A 13,086-nucleotide genomic window follows, 5' to 3' on the forward strand; every position below is an offset into this window, starting at 1 on the left:
CACACTGACCACAGACCAGATGAGCTGGGTGGTCGAGCCAGCATGGACATTGCTTCTTTGTACACCATGGGCCACCGTCGTCAGCAGGGGCAAGACTGGGGGTGTCAACATTCCCAAGTGGCTACTTCCTCTCAAACAAAGCATTAGGTGCCAGCGTCCCTTTGACACCAGGCTCACTTCTTGTTTTGCTCCCAAATACTCACTTCCCACACCAGTTCAATGGAAGCAGCAGCTCTACGTACTCGCTCTGCTGTGCAGATACTGACTGAGTTAGTTTACAATGCCACCAGAATAGGATGCTGGGAGAATCAACCTCCCTCCAATCCCTTCCTCCCCACTTCTTCACCCCTTCCTGTCGGACAAAGCATCAGGTGGTGGCAGCTCCTTGACACTGATTCCTGTCGAGACACACGTTCTCTCTCTCTCTGTCTCTCTCTCTCTCTCTCCCTTCCTCCCTCTCTCTGTCTCTCCCTCTCTCTCTCTCTCTGTCTCTCTCTCTCTCTCTCTCTCTCTCCCTCAAGTAGCTACTTCCCACCCACCGAGCGTCTGCCATGTACCGCACTAACCCCTCCTTTGCCGTGAAAAAAGTAGGTACACCTTTGGATGTCTTGAAAATAGACCCCCCCCCACCTTATCAAACTGGTTGACTAATTAATTAAATCGATACCCTCTGTGTGGGAGAGTTTTTCCTTGCTTCCTATTGGTGGATACTAGGACTGGAATGTTAGGTATGAAATTCTCATATTCGATTTCACTACTGCCTGCTTTCCAAACCCCTCCTCCCCCTTCCAATTTTTTCCTGATTTCATGTTGGCAGATAATGGCACAGGTAGGTCGTTTGGCAGGAAGTCCTTTATGTTGGAGGTAGCTGAAAATTTCAAATATCAGCTCAGTTGGATGCAATGTCCTTAAACAATTTTTCAGGAGACAGGGCATGGGGATGGACTGGTGTATGTGCTCATAATACCACTATCGGAAACAATAAATTGATCAATTGGGAATTTGACGTTGTGATTAGGTTTTTAAAGCACAATGTAATCCCTAAGTTAATTCTCTCAGCTATAATTCAAATCAAATCAAATATTATTCTCGTTAAACAACTTAGTGTTGTAATAGACAGAGTCAAAAAATACAAGGAAAGGTACCAAAAACAATACAAAACATGCATACAGGTTTTTTTAAAGGTGCGAGGTGCTGGGGCAAGCAGTGTATTTAACACTAAATTCTTCTAGAATCTCCATATGTAAATGATGCTCTAAGCCCCCCTATTCTAACTCCGACTTTTGCTGTTGCACATGGATTAAAAAATATACGCGAACTGACTGTAATCAACCCTGCAAGTGGAGTAGAAAAGAGTTTGGCACCTGCAATAATTTAATTTGATAAATAAGTTAAATAAAGGAAGGTTTCATTAACATAGTGAGAAATGATGGGTTGCTCTACCGATTAACAGAATGAAAGTTCTGTCCAAAATAACAATATGATTTATTAAGACTAAACACAAAATAATAAACAAAAACACATGAAACATTTATAATACAATTGGCTCAAATTGGATACTCAAACAAACGCTATGAAGCTGAAGTTGTCCCTAAACTAGATTGTGAGGTTTAAGACGAAGTGGTATGTGGAGCCAATTCCTTGCCACTCAAATCTTAAGAGAGACACACAGCTAACCCAACATTAATTGCTGCTACTCAAGACAGAACAAAGTTAGAAAAAGACGAACAGGCGCGCTCTGCTGAGCTCTGATTATCACCTAGGAAAATCCCTATCTGCCGGTGCTGCGGACATACATTACCAAACTGTCTTCTTAACTGCCAGAACACGATCTGGCGTACCGGAGGCGATGGCTGGTTGCTTCGACGTCCTTGACCGAAAGGCGAGAGCCGACCACCTAGAGCACCCATACAGGCCGAACACACAACATTCCCGCCCCCACGACAGTGGCCGTGGTTAAACGTTCCAATCAGCAACTCGAAAACCGGCGGAAAATTCCACTCTATTGCCGGAGCACTACCATTCCACCAATGGAGATTCTTGGCGCCAATTTCTGCGCTGATTTTGCTACGTCACGGAGCTATGCCCTGAGCAAGCCAATCACAGTTACTATTTTGCAGAAAGCGCGGGAATTTTCCCGCCACAACTGCCTGGGTACACAAGTCATTCCCACGCCTCGCTGGTAGCCCGCCAGAAAGTGTTTCGCAAAGTTTCTGCGAAGTAACGGAACCTCTAGCCCAGCCGCTACTTCAGACCCCTCCGGGCGTGTCTTTTGACAATGTCGGCGTCTGCAAAGCATTCACTCGACTTCCTCACACCCGTCGGCTTAACCCTTTCCAGATCAGCAGTGCCCGCCTGTCACCGGACCACCCGGATGACGAGAGACGCTGCGTGGGAAGTCCGCGTATGAAGGAATAGCGACTTTTCACTGCATGCAATTAGAGAGGAAAAACGTAAGATAGAAATATGAGAGGGGGCTCATGCCACCTCTCATAGCCCCTACGCCATTTTAGATTGTAATTGGTGAGCGGTTGGCTCACTTAGGAGCAAGGTAGTGAGTCAATCGCCTAAGAACAATCTCGCAAACTGGCTGCACATGCCGCACTCTATAAAGAAAATCACTGCAACTGAAAAATGCAGCTCATAGAGGGAGGATTATTTATGATGTAGCCAACTTCACCTTCTTAATATGGAACACTAACACTCACATCACACATCCATACCCAGGGAGCCCCTTCCAAACACCGATTCACACAGACATTCACTCTCTAAATATGGCCCGAGCATGTGAGCCAAATATGGAGCAATTTATTCTTTACAATCAGAATTGGAGTGCTCCACAATTAAATGCCCAAGATGTTACAACAATTTTAATCATTAAACTAACCTGAACTCACTCACACATGATACGATTTAAGTTAACAATCTCTTTGTGAGCTTTCAGAATCTAATTACAACTACCGATTCATTCTGTCTCCCTGCAGCAAGAATAACCTTTACAAAATGTTCCATGAACTGATGGTCCATTCACAATGACAGTGGTGGTATCTGCTTCAGTTTATGGGGACTTCAGGCACACTGTTTGCATACACACAACAATAAATACAAAATACCAAAAAAAACATGGTGTGGAGAACAATACAGTAAATTGTAATAAGAATTACAGTGTAAAACACAAACACATACAAGGTATAACATACATTACAAAAACAACACTAGAGAAAGAAATTTAAGAAAAAAAACAAGGTTCATGGGGCATCAAGTTGTGCGTGCACATTGCACACTGTTCACGACTGTGCTGAGAATGAGGCACTAAATCACATTGTTAGAAATATTCGAAGCATTTCACAAATTCATTAGTTTCTCTGAGGGGGTTGGTATGTTGAGTCATATGCATTGATGCACGTGGTTCCATGTCTTGAGCATCGGAGGGGGGCTTTTGGGATGGGGCCACAGTACTGACATCACATAGGGCTAAATGTCGGGTGTTGTTGCTACGTTGTTGCAACAGCAATAGGGTGTGCTGGAGCATCTGCAGTACTCTGTTGAGATTGCAGCAAGACCCACACATATGATCACGGCAGTATGGTAGGAAGACACAGTGATAGGCTCTCCTCACGTCGATTAATTGTCTCTGAGGTCTACTAGTTGGGATACATCACTAGTCTAGGTCTCTTCTCTCCCTGGACAGTACTTTACATTTCCCAATATTGCAGTTCGACAAGGGATGATGGCACGTGGAGTGACTCCACAAGTGTGTGAGGTCATCCATACAGGATCGAACTAGGAGCGACGATTGCTACAACTGCTCTCTAATAGAGAGGAGAAGTTAGAAATGAGACAATTCATTTGTTAGAGTTTGTGGCACGATACTGCCTTTTGTATGCAGATCGGCCAATGCTAGTGAGTTGTATAAACCCAAACAGGTGAGTATATAGCGTCCCTTTCTGTCCTGAGGCACATGAGACGCAGGTTCTGACACCATATGTGATCTTCTTCGTGTACTCACGACAACGTGGTCTGCCGCAGGGAATCCCTCCAAACGGCTGCCGCGTCCTGAGAGCTAGATGGCTGTCGCGTGTGGGTCGCGTGTCAGTGTCAACGGCCAGCCACACTTTCGCTTGTGGCCCGGCGAGAGCTGCCTGCCGCCTAATCCCTCAGGTATACGGCCCGGTGTCTGTCAGCTTGTAGGACCGGACGCTGCCACGCCCTTCTCGTCAGGTGGTACGCTGACGCTCCCCTTCTTGCAGGTAGCCGATGACCTCTTGATTTTGCTCCGCCTGGCCTCTGCATTGCCATGATTCCCGTCATCTGCACAGTTCTGACAAAAATCTTATGCCTAACTTTTTCCCGTGACCTTCTATGTTATAATAAATTTTCATAACGATACAGTGATGGTCTGTCATTTCAGACACTCTTATTTTAATTTTTATAGGTATCAATCTACGGCAATCATTATAACAAAATCTTGGTGTATCTAATCTAGACATGGAAATAATCTATCTTGATATTTGTGTAGAGATCGATCTCACTATTGTATATGGTGTGTGACAACTGATGCTATGTATTGGATGAACAACTAAATGTACGGGCCCGCACCAATATTACTATTACTTATATAGATCGACAGTAGACATGCTCAAGAATTAACTACCATATGCCAACGATCTACATTCTATGTCTTCTGAATAAATTATGTTATTATGCAGGCTGAAGTTTTACTGAGCTATAAAGAACATGCAACTATTCTACGTTCGCTCGCCGGTCGTCCCTCCATCTCGGGTCTGTGATTTGATGACCTGAAAAATAACATCACAACAGGCGCGCGCCAAACACTTGTGGTAGAAAACCCCCACAATACTAATCTAGTTATTGTTAAATCCAACAGTTTAACTTATCCTAGTATATCGTACCTTTTTTTTTTACGTTATACAATACTCTTACATAATTCCTGTTACGCTGAGATGTCTCGCTGCTCGCCACTATTGACGACGACAGAGATGTGCGCGCCGTACGACATGGCGTCCGAGTTCTCACTACGCCTCACTGAAACGCCAGAGACTGGGTTAGCCATGGCTATACAAGACGATAAATTTCCTTCTCTATGTGATGCGGTTTTCGCGATCAAAGCACACCTTTCCAGAGGCAATGTAATATGACCAAGCCAGGACTGGTCCCTGTTGAGGATTCCGTCGCCCACCACACACCAGCTACACAGTATGTCACGAATCTCCAAGTATAATTCCTTGGTTATTCATCTGTGACAGTCACAAGCAGCACGCTAAATCCCCAACCAGCACATTGGCATGGTAGGCTTTATGCCCGCATTTCTACCGTCTAGGCCCTAGGGCACCATTGGAGTCAAGCGCTCACAGGTTCACCCCGACTTGCAAGACAACGATGCTGGCGCATCACTGTAAAAACTATACTGCCCATGTTCATCCTCGAAATCACGCAATATACCACAATCTTGCAATGCACTGACGCATGCCTGCAAGCATTGGTATGAACGTCTCACGAACTGGTTGTGGCCGCTATGGAGCGTATCACGACTTCCCAGAACGCTTCTAAGAGCACGTTCTTGTATGCGCCCGTTTATGCGACATCTCCTCACTCATCACTATCCCTCAACATGGACACCAGACAGGAAAGGACTAAAACATTGCTCATGGAAAGGTAGTGTCTCCTACTCCATCGACATTAGAAGTCGCGAACATAAACAAAACAAAAAGTTAGCAGCAGTAAATTCTTATGCGAGAAAACGCAGCGTGCTAATTCTTTAACAATCTTAATCTATTAATGCAACGATTATTGTTCCCCGAAGAAAGGTTCATATATTTGCCTATTCTATTATGTACACCACTTAAACTACTATTATTCCACGAACTTCTTTGTGTGAGAGATGTGGTGGAGTCCTATGGACTAGCGCCAATCCCTTGTCAGACTCCCCCTCCTCTGACGTGCATTAGGATTTGCAGGTCTAATTTCAATCTCCTGGTTCTCCTGTTGTCCTTGGTTTCGCTCTCTCCAATTACGGTCGCTTTGCCGTTCGTTATTCCTTCTGTCCCAGATTCCTTGTATAGATTGACTCTGTTCCCTGACGTTCTGGTTTCCGTGTCTCTGGTTTCCATAACCTTGAATAGCGTAACCTTGATTTCCGTAACCCTGGTTTCCTACCTGACCAGTGCGATTATGCGATCTGTTGTCGTCTTCCCTTGCTGGCCCGTGGTATTTGTTATTTTGTGTCTTCTTCCTGTCCTTTGCGTCTTGTTTATCAAAGACTACTTCGAGTTCGCGCAATAGACTCTTGAATGCTTCTATGTCAGATCCACACTTCCCGACAAGTGTCTGTTGATACCTAACTGGCAATTTGGAAAATAAAAATTTAATGATTTCTCCGTTGCTATATGGACTATCTAAAATCTGATTCTTCTTGAGTAAATCATCAAAAAATTTGGTTGCGCTCCTATGCCCGGATACTTCCAGTTCAGGACAAAATATTATTTCCTCTTTAATCCTGTCTTGCGTTTCGTTTGACCGGTAGGTCCGCAGGAAAGCACCAACAAATTCCTGATAAGTCCGACACGTCGCTGCCACACCCCGCATCTTTTCCGCGGCTTGGCCTTCGATGTGTCCACACATGAATTCTAATTTTGCCACGATTGGCCATGACGACGGTAATGAATTTGTAGACTGCATCACCCAGCTCTTCGGATGCATCGACCTTCCATTATCTTTGAACTTCTGGAATTTTAGTATGGACAGGAAGTGGTTCTGATCAAAATCCTGTCCGATTCTCGCACTGGTGTTGTCATTCGTTTCCGATACTTGCACGTCTGCTGAGTGTCCTGATCTATCTTGGTGATAACTGTGATGTGGTACCTCTGTATCACAGTGGACGTGGCATTCAGCATTCACTCTTCTAAGTGGGCTGCAGTTATTGGAGTTATTATTCTCTGTTTCTGCGTGTGCATTGTTAGTTCCGCACTCTGTCACTGGGCTAGAGCACGGCGGGCTTTTCCTCGGAGACACAATTCTGTGTACTCCATCATTGGTATCCGAACGCGCAGTGCTCGTGTGCCCGTTTCGCTCTAGTTTTGCTATCCGACTCTCTACTTCTTTCATTCGTTTCGTGATGTTCGTAACCACAATATTACCTTGAGTCTTTAAGACTGCTAGGGATTTTGAGTGGGCTTGTGTCGCACGTCACAAGTGCCCTGCGAGTTGAGAAGTTGCTTTTGCGATTTTCATTGCCCCTGTTGCTGCCGTTTTGCCTAGGCCTGCTACTTTTTGTGCTACTATTGATATTTGTTTTGCTTCTCCACATTCTTTCTTTATTGTTAGTAATTCCCCACGAATTTCCCCTATATGCGAAATTATTGCCTCAGTGTCCTTCTTACGCTGTTCGTCAGCTTCTTCCTTCTCCTTCTTACGTTGTTTCTGCTCTTCTTCCTTCTCCCTCTTACGCTGTTCATCAGCTTCTTCCTTCTCCTTCTTACGTTGTTTCTCCTCTTCTTCCTTCTCCCTCTTACGCTGTTCGTCAGCTTCTTCCTTCTCCTTCTTATGTTGTTTCTCATCTTCTTCCTTCTCCCTCTTACGCTGTTCGTCAGCTTCATCCTTCTCCTTCTTACGTTGTTTCTTCTCTTCTTCCTTCTCCCTCTTACGCTGTTCGTCAGCATCTTCTTTCATTGATCGTAGGAAGCTCAGTATTGGGTTTACGTCATCTTTTTGATCCTCTTCAAACGTGGGAGATGTAACTCTGGACACCTGGGCGCTAGAGCTCTGACGTGGCCGAGCTAGCCCCTGTCTGCTCTTGTTCGTTTGATTATAAACTTCTGCTACCGTCTCGACCTGTGTGCCTGTCTCTGTTTCATCCTCTAAATCACTATCATAATCACGGCTGCAACGCTGCTCTGAGATCGCGTCCAAATCACCTTCCTCATCAGTGACCCTGGCGTCCTGTCCTACTAAAAATGTGCCCATCTCATCTCTGAACCTATTCCCGTCAGGAAACTGCCCCTTATCCATTATGCTATCCTCTTTTGTTTTAGCTTCGCTCGATAATAGTCGTGCCTTACTTCTCGTTATCATTCATGAAAAACAAATTTATCTAAAATGCACAATAAAATTAACCTACTCCATATATTTTTTACACATAGACATAAAATGTCAACAACGCCTCTCCAACGCTGTAATTATACACACGATTTGTTGTGGTACAGAAACCGCACACAAACCCGACAAAGTGTGATGTGATACGGACACACCATCAAAAGAACACAAAAACAATGAACAAAAGAATATATACACTGAAAACAAAAACTGTAATCATGCACCGCTTCTTAAAACTAAACACGGAACTACCAGAAAAAAACTTGGGTATTAATCAATAAAAAAAATTAAGCAAAAAAAATTCTGAATGTCCCTACTACTAATAATACTTGCTTATCAGCGATTCACAGGAAAGATCCGAGGCTAAGGGTCGCCATTTTATGCGAGGTGCCGGGGCAAGCAGTGTATTTAACACTAAATTCTTCTAGAATCTCCATATGTAAATGATGCTCTAAGCCCCCCTATTCTAACTCCGACTTTTGCTGTTGCACATGGATTAAAAAATATACGCGAACTGACTGTAATCAACCCTGCAAGTGGAGTAGAAAAGAGTTTGGCACCTGCAATAATTTAATTTGATAAATAAGTTAAATAAAGGAAGGTTTCATTAACATAGTGAGAAATGATGGGTTGCTCTACCGATTAACAGAATGAAAGTTCTGTCCAAAATAACAATATGATTTATTAAGACTAAACACAAAATAATAAACAAAAACACATGAAACATTTATAATACAATTGGCTCAAATTGGATACTCAAACAAACGCTATGAAGCTGAAGTTGTCCCTAAACTAGATTGTGAGGTTTAAGACGAAGTGGTATGTGGAGCCAATTCCTTGCCACTCAAATCTTAAGAGAGACACACAGCTAACCCAACATTAATTGCTGCTACTCAAGACAGAACAAAGTTAGAAAAAGACGAACAGGCGCGCTCTGCTGAGCTCTGATTATCACCTAGGAAAATCCCTATCTGCCGGTGCTGCGGACATACATTACCAAACTGTCTTCTTAACTGCCAGAACACGATCTGGCGTACCGGAGGCGATGGCTGGTTGCTTCGACGTCCTCGACCGAAAGGCGAGAGCCGACTACCTAGAGTACCCGTACAGGCCGAACACACAACATTCCCGCCCCCACGACAGTGGCCGTGGTTAAACGTTCCAATCAGCAACTCGAAAACCGGCGGAAAATTCCACTCTATTGCCGGAGCACTACCATTCCACCAATGGAGATTCTTGGCGCCAATTTCTGCGCTGATTTTGCTACGTCACGGAGCTATGCCCTGAGCAAGCCAATCACAGTTACTATTTTGCAGAAAGCGCGGGAATTTTCCCGCCACAACTGCCTGGGTACACAAGTCATTCCCACGCCTCGCTGGTAGCCCGCCAGAAAGTGTTTCGCTAAGTTTCTGTGAAGTAACGGAACCTCTAGCCCAGCCGCTACTTCAGACCCCTCCGGGCGTGTCTTTTGACAATGTCGGCGTCTGCAAAGCATTCACTCGACTTCCTCACACCCGTCGGCTTAACCCTATCCAGATCAGCAGTGCCCGCCTGTCACCGGACCACCCGGGTGACGAGAGACGCTGCTTGGGAAGTCCGCGTGTGAAGGAATAGCGACTTTTCACTGCATGCAGTTAGAGAGGAAAATCGTTAGATAGAAATATGAGAGGGGGCTCATGCCACCTCTCAAAGGCAGCAAATAGTTTTTAAAAAATGTACAGAAAAGAAAAGTATTTACAGTTATACGTCACCCTGGATCAAATTTGTCACAGAATATGATACCACCTATAGTTACACTACATGCTATAATCATCATTCATTCTGGAGGCATCTCAAGTTTTCTTCGAATTCCAGAATGTTCTAGGTTGTATTCACAATCAGCCAATTTTTTAGTTTCTTCCCTAGTTGCTGTACTGGCATTTCCCTCAGTGTTGTAGGCAGTTTGTTGAATAGCTTACTCCCCATGTAGTTATGGCAGTTTTGGGTTGATTGAAGAACGAGAACGAGAATGAAGAACGAGAAGGAGGAAGAGAAGAAGGAAGAGGGGTCCATCAGGTGATAGAACAGTAACAACAAAGAATACCACTGCAGGATAGAGTCCACTGTGATGTACTGAAAAGCACTAACCACTACACACTTAAACCTTGAACCATTCCATAGTAGCAGTTGTCATGGCTAGATTCCATAAACACTCATGCATCCTGTGTGCTCATGCCCCAATGTCCATACGCAGAATGGCCAGCCAGAGGTCGTGCAGCGCTAGTTGTCTCCATGGACTCGTGTCTCAGCAATAGTGCCAGGTATGCAGCTGGACTTGCCCCCCTCCCCCCCCCCCACAAAAAAAATGAACGCCCAGCCATGGAGGGTGTCCAAGATGACTGGAGTGATAGGAATTCAGATGTTATGGACATGTCCAGTGCCAAGACTTGTCAGTGATCGACACAGTTAGGTCAACTGCAACCACCTGACTGGTTCAGGAGGCTGAGTGGGGAATCGCCCCTGAAGCCAGAAATGTCCATTTGTTTCAGTCACCAGATATCTCCCCCATGAACCCGGACTCTGGACAGAGTCTTTGTAGGAAACCAGCCACATAATTATCAGGGTAATTACAACTAAATATTAGGATCATAGTACCAGACTGGTGACATTCGACACAGAGCAAAGAACAGAAAATACCTCCTCCTGATATGAAAATTCCTGGCAGATTAAAACTGTGTGCCCGACCGAGACTCGAACTCGGGACCTTTGCCTTTCGCGGGCAAGTGCTCTACCAACTGAGCTACCGAAGCACGACTCACGCCCGGTACTCACAGCTTTACTTCTGCCAGTACCTCGTCTCCTACCTTGGAAACTTTACAGAAGCTCTCCTGCGAACCTTGCAGAACTAGCACTCCTGAAAGAAAGGATATTGCGGAGACATGGCTTAGCCACAGCCTGGGGGATGTTTCCAGAATGAGATTTTCACTCTGCAGCGGAATGTGCGCTGATATGAAACTTCCTGGCAGATTAAAACTGTGTGCCCGACCGAGACTCGAACTCGGGACCTTTGCCTTTCGCGGGCAAGTGCTCTACCAACTGAGCTACCGAAGCACGACTCACGCCTGCTACTCACAGCTTTACTTCTGCCAGTACCTCGTCTCCTACCTTCCAAACTTTACAGAAGCTCTCCTGCGAACTTTGCAGAACTAGCACTCCTGAAAGAAAGGATATTGCGGAGACATGGCTTAGCCACAGCCTGGGGGATGTTTCCAGAATGAGATTTTCACTCTGCAGCGGAGTGTGCGCTGATATGAAACTTCCTGGCAGATTAAAACTGTGTGCCCGACCGAGACTCGAACTCGGGACCTTTGCCTTTCGCGGGCAAGTGCTCTACCAACTGAGCTACCGAAGCACGACTCACGCCCGGTACTCACAGCTTTACTTCTGCCAGTACCTCGTCTCCTACCTTCCAAACTTTACAGAAGCTCTCCTGCGAACCTTGCAGAACTAGCACTCCTGAAAGAAACAGCAAGTATTTTCAATCAGCAGTTTCAAAATATGTTGCACTCCGCCAAGACGTCTCTCAAAGAAATGTTGTAAAGCACAGGCGTCCAGCACTATGTGATAATTAACAGACATCACCAATATGGGTTGGTGTACTCTAATAAATATCGCAGTCAGTAGAGCGACAAAGAAGATATGAAGGTCTGCTTAGGGCAGTTTATGAGAGGACTTACTGTATATCCTTTTGGTTACAGCTGTATTGCCTGCCCTGTTTGTACACTACAGCAATCCAATTGAAACCTGAATACATCACCCCTTACAGTCGGATATACTCTTCAATGCGTTGAAATCGGAATTCCCTATGTCAAATCTATTTTCTCCTTACGATCTATGTTTTTACAATAATAGTAGTGTGATCACTTCCCATACACATATGGTGATATGTTGGATCAGTAACCAAAGTAACTTTACATTCCAACAGCATGACATACGCCACAAGTAGCGTGATTATAAGTGTATAGCGTCAGAAAAGTTATGGTATGTCCGCACACACTCCAGCTGCATGTCATTTTGCACGGCCAACCATAGCTTCTGAGCAGCAAGAGCCTCTCCACCACATCGTCGTTATCACATATTTGTCGAGGAATAAGGGGCATAATTACAATTAAAAATCCCTTGCGTCTTTTATTTATGTTACTTATGTTCTTGCACAGTAGCTGGCGTTTCCCAGAGCAGAAGAACTGATAGCCCCAGCCAAGTCACAGTCCACTGCTAATTCCCTCGATGTTTCATCATGTACTGTTCCTTAGTTAGAGGCTGTCTAGTAACCCATCCGTCACTGACTACGTAGAGAGCTATCACAACGATAAAAATAGCACACTAACTTATATAGCACTAACTGATAGTGTACAAATAAATTCAGAAGCATAATAGCTACAATTCATTGACAGTGAATGACAGTCTATAAATATCCCCTGCACATGAAGGGCTTATTTCAATAGTGATACAAGTCCACGTTTAAAAAAAAAATGGAGTCATCCTCACATACGTACTCACACAAGTCGTTTTTAATTTATTTGCATTGTGGGACAGCTCCAGGGTCGTCCTGCTGAGCAGAGAGCACCTAAATGTTGACGCATTAGAGAAAGCAAGCGTGAATTTATTTCAGTAGTGGTACAAGTCCGTGTGCATTTGTGCATTGCAGCTTGTTGCTGTTTCTTGCGAAGATGGTGGATTCAGGAGCATTATCAAGTGACTGTGTTATAATTGATGATCCAGATTTTCAAACGATTGCAGGTTAAAAGAATTTACTTACTTTTCTCTCAGCATTATAGACATTTTGTTCCAAAAAAGGAATATGCGAGAATGAAGGTCATATTGACAATAACAATGGAAAATGACGGTGTCCATCTTAATGTATTTCACATATACATATGTTTTTAATCATCTGGTGCTGTATAAATCATAACTTGTGTTACTTTCTATCTAGAT

This window comes from Schistocerca cancellata, chromosome 6, assembly GCF_023864275.1.
Source record: "Schistocerca cancellata isolate TAMUIC-IGC-003103 chromosome 6, iqSchCanc2.1, whole genome shotgun sequence".
Lineage (NCBI taxonomy): Eukaryota > Metazoa > Arthropoda > Insecta > Orthoptera > Acrididae > Schistocerca > Schistocerca cancellata.